The 4921-nt window shown below is 42.4% G+C and overlaps 1 pseudogene; it reads left to right on the top strand.

The window, feature by feature from the left end:
* Nucleotides 1-3765: 3765 nt before the first annotated feature.
* LOC108176933 (26S proteasome complex subunit SEM1 pseudogene) lies at nucleotides 3766-4201 on the top strand (annotated as a pseudogene).
* The last annotated feature ends 720 nt before the right edge of the window (nucleotides 4202-4921 follow it).

Genomic DNA, 4921 nt, shown 5'->3' with positions numbered 1-4921 from the left:
TGAAAAGTGAGCATGTCTAGAAAATGCTACAGGTGCTTCAGAAGACCACAGAAAGGCAAACTTATGATGTGACCTCCCAAAGCAAAAGGGGCCGCATAGCCAGTCACACCTCACAGCAAAAAGAGCAGTCACATAAGCAAACCAGGGCAGCACAGGGAAATGCTGCAACTTTATCAGAGCCACTCAAACAGTGGATACCTGCATAAAAATATTCCTTTTGCAGAGAGGTTTCTGGCATGGGGAAATATTCTTTGTGAAATGTGAGATTCTAAGACACTGTGGGATTTACATCACTATAAATCACCTGCTACAAAATTATTTTTCTTTTATTAAAATTACCTTCTGATACTACTGTTATGCATTCAAGTTCAGGAAAATTTATACCAGTGAGCTTGCACAGGGTAAGTGTTGATGGGATATTTGGTGAGAAGTAACACAATTCAGTGTCTCATAAAATAGAGATTAATAACCAAAGGAAAAAATGTTTATTTACTTATTCAATAAAAAGTAGTTGAATGGGTCTATTCGATTCTCTGCAAATATAACCATTAATATATTTCCATAATAATGTGAATTCTAATGATTTTATTTTTAATGTTTAAAGTGATATAACTATCCATTTAATATTCATTGTCTATTGCCTTGAAACATCAGACTGAAATCTATTTTCCATGTAATTTTTAATTTTGACCTGGAAATTTATTAAAACATGGAATAGAAATTAGAATGCAACAAGATTGAAGACTTTTTTTTTTTTTTTGACAGGGAGAGTGGACAGTGAGAGAGAGAGACAGAGAGAAAGGTCTTCCCTTGCCATTGGTTCACCCTCCAATGGCCGCCGCGGCCGGCGCACCGCGCTGATCCGATGGCAGGAGCCAGGTACTTCTCCTGGTCTCCCATGGGGTGCAGGGCCCAAACACTTGGGCCATCCTCCACTGCACTCCCTGGCCACAGCAGAGAGCTGGCCTGGAAGAGGGGCAACCAGGACAGAATCCGGCGCCCGGACTGGGACTAGAACCCGGTGTGCCAGCACTGCAAGGCAGAGGATTAGCCTAGTGAGCCGCGGCGCCGGCTATGAAGACTTTTAAAGCAACAAGATTTTTTAAAACATTTATTATTCTAAAAGATTTATTTGAAAGGCAGAGTTAGAGAGAGAGGAGGAGATCTATTGATTGGCCACATCAGCCAAGACTAGGACAGGTCAAAGCCAAGAGCTGAAATCCTCTCCAAGTCTCCCACCTGGTACAGGAACCAAGGACTTGGGCCAACTTCTGCTGCTTTCCCAGGCATTTTATCCAAGAGCTGGCTTAGAAGCAGAGCAGTGAAGACACCAACTGACACTCTGATATAGAATGCTGGCATCACAAGTTGTAGCTCAACCTGCTGCACCACAAGGTCAGCCCCAAGCTACAACATTTTTAGTGCCATTTAAAGAAAATGAATGATGATAAATACTCTAGAAATTTCTTATCTATTGCCATGTCTATTACATGATGCTGTGGATTTAATTTCAAAAGTTACATATGTACAAATGCAATTTTCTTTACATTGCTGAAAGTCTGTTTTAAGCATCATGTCACCAGGATGGCAAACCTTAATCTTAGCTAATTTAATCTCCCAATTTCTGTTTTTCTGAGGTTCTAAATCCTGCGTGTTTACATGATTCCAGAGGATTAGGAGAACATAGTTTATCCTCAGTTCATGTGATTCTGCAAATGTATACAAAGCTGTCCAGTCTCAGCCCACATTAGGCATTATTGAGAAATCCGTAATTCTGGCCTGCATGGCCCTCTCAGGGTCGCAAGTTCTCCCTACTTCTGCATGTTACTCCTAGTGACCCAGAAGTCACCTCAGCAAGGCTCTCTTGCCCCTGCCACCCAGAAGTATAGAGCAGTCACTTTCTCTCTGAAACTTGCACACATCTCAGGACTCTAGGTCTAAACTTGGGATCAGATCCATCCCCATCTATCTTTCCACCTATTCAAGTTAACAGCTCAGAAGCAGAACTACACATCTCCTGCTGTTAACCCCAAACCATCAGCCCTTTTGATATTTTGCTATCTCTTTAATCTTGCTTTGAGACTAAAAGAATAACTTTTTCTATGTTGTTGCTTCAAAAAGTACCTAATGTAATCTCCTCCATGGGGGCTGAGCCTTTTTGAAATGCAAAGCCCACAGACCCCAGTTTTCTGCTACCCTCCAGTCTATCACACTATCCTAATGAGAATGATCATGAGGAAAGATAACATATATTTGTAAAGATTTATTTATTTATTTGAAAGTCAGAGTTACACAAAGAGAAGGAGAGGTTGGGGGGAGGGTTCTTCCATCTGCTGGCTCACTGCCCAGATAGCTGCAATGGCCAGAGCTGCGCCGATCCAAAGCCAAGAGCCAAGAGCTTCTTCTGGGTCTCCCATGTGGGTGCAGAAGCCCAAGGAACTGGGCCATCTTCTCCTGCTTTCCCAGGACATAGCAAAGAGCTGGATCAGAAGTGGAGCAGCCAGGACTCAAACTGACACCTATATGGGATGCTGGCACTGCAGGTGGCGACTTTACCTTCTGTGCCACAGCGCCAACCCCCCAGTAATATTTTTTAAAAGATTTTATTTATTTGAGAGGTAGAGTAACAGACAGTGAGAGGGAGAGACAGAGAGAAAGCTGTTCCTTCTGTTGGTTCACTCCCCAAACGGCCGCAATGGCCGGAGCTGCGCCAATCTGAAGCCAGGAGCCAGGTGCTTCTTCCAGGTCTCCCATGCAGGTGCAGGGGCCCTAGGACTTGGCCCATCTTCTACTGCTTTCCTAGGCCATAGCAGAGCTTAACTGGAAGAGGGGCAGCTGGGACTAGAACCGGCACCCATATGGGATGCCGGTGCCACAGGCAGAAGATTAACCTACTGCGCCACAGTGCCACCCCCCCCAGTAATATTTTTAATATCATACCTTCAAGTATTTTTTGAGAACTTAAAACAACTTTTTTTGTTTTTTTTTTTTTTTTTTTTGGTTAGCATTATACAAATAATTCATTGTTTCTCTCCTTTTCAGTGAGTTCTCAGCCAATTTGGTCTCCAATAGGAATTTGTAAATTTTTATTTCTGTGTAAATACAGTGAGATGATTGTTTTGCCCAACATTATACAATTCCTGAGGATCTGAAAATATTTACTTTATCTATGATGAAGCTTATAATGGCAGATGAGAAGAGTACAGTGAGACATCCTAAACAAAGATGAGATTTCTGAGTTAGTCTGAAATTTATAGGCTGCCTTACAATTCATGCTGATTCTTTTAGTTTCCTAATTTACTTACTAATAGAAATAGCCTCAGGAGACAATTGCACATTTTTGTGACTTTCTTTGGAGGATAAGATCTGAAAAATTAATAAATGGTTTCATTTATAAACTCCTGAACACTACATACTGTTTAGCCCATTTCCAAACATGCAACTGTTGCATCTTACATAGGCATTGAGGGAGAAGACTGTTTTAAATGCTTCTATTATTTAAGAGACTAGATCAGAAAGAAAGAAGGCTATTTAGAATGAGATAGGCTACTACTTAAAATTAGACCGCAAGCGGTTGTTATGATACCTCCCTCTAATCCCACTGATTTTAAGGCCTACCTCTATAATAAAAATACCTGGGAAGATTCTTTTTAATGCCTAGATGTTGGATCCATCTGCAGAGACTCTGACTTAATTATCTGAGGTCAGACATTAAAACAAACTCCTCGAGGTGATTTAAAATGTTATGAGTATCTATGATAGCCCCGCCGTCGTAAGCGGCGCTGTGGCCTCGGTTGGGGTGGAGTGAGGCCTCCACGTTCCGTACTCACCTGCGAGGTGTCCTGCGCAGACGGGAGCGATGTCCCAGAAAAAGCAGCCGGTAGACTTGGGTCTCCTCGAGGAGGATGACGAGTTCGAGGAGTTCCCTGCCGAAGACTGGGCTGGTTTAGATGAAGATGAAGATGCACGTGTCTGGGAGGATAATTGGGATGATGACAATGTCGAGGATGACTTCAATCAGTGCGAGCTGAACTGGACAAACACGGTTACAAGATGGAGACTTCATAACTTTCAGAAGAAATTTTGAAGTAACCTAAACTTGAACTGTTGACTAAATTCTAGGATGGAGAACCCATGATCTGCTTGGATTTATTTTTGTTTTTGTAGCACAAGAAAAATAAATGAAAAAATAAAAATAAAACGTTCAGCCAGTGTTGAGCATGACTGCTCTCGCTCATCAAGTCAGTACACAGCTTAAAGCAGGAATGGGAAGTATGTGGTGACAGTTTCCCAAATGAGTGAGGCAAACCACACTGAAGAAGGCTCCCACCAAGCAAGCAGTCTGTCACAATGCAAGAAAAAAACAAATGTCCTTTATGGGAGCCTACGTAGAAATGATAGAAATGAACGTGTCCTATTTTGGTAATCAGTTCGTACCATCCTCTATCTAAGTCGTCCATTATCCTTTTCCCAGTCGAAAGGAAGCAAAGGCTTGACCTCAGCTGAGGTCACAGAAGGCTGGATTAGATCAAAGCCAAGGCTGTCCCAGAAATTAGGGACTCTGAGAGCCTGGTGAAGCAAGGCACAAGGAAAAGTCCCAAAGTGAGAAGAAAAATGAGACCAGAAACAAAGGGTCAACTGCAAGAAACAGACAAATCCAAGGACACGCTTGCTCAGCGGTGGAGTCTCAAGCAGCAACATTCAGTGGGAGAAAGCATTTTAGTAACAGCAGAGAAGCTGTGAGTGGGGAGCAGTTACCACAGCACCACCAAAAAAAGGGCACCACCTAATTTACAGTAAGTGGTACTCAGCAGCAGCAGCATGACTGGAATAGGAGGTTTTACTTGAATCCATACTGAATTATTCTCAGAAGTGTTATTTTCTATGTGCATGAGTTGATAGTCACAAAGGCTTTGAGGGC

The sequence above is a fragment of the Oryctolagus cuniculus genome, chromosome 3 (assembly GCF_051225735.1).
Source record: "Oryctolagus cuniculus isolate XC-2025 breed Fujian yellow rabbit chromosome 3, ASM5122573v1, whole genome shotgun sequence".
Classification (NCBI taxonomy): Eukaryota; Metazoa; Chordata; class Mammalia; order Lagomorpha; family Leporidae; genus Oryctolagus; species Oryctolagus cuniculus.
The sequence above is the reverse complement of the archived record's forward strand: the minus strand, read 5'-3'. Positions and strand labels throughout refer to the sequence as shown.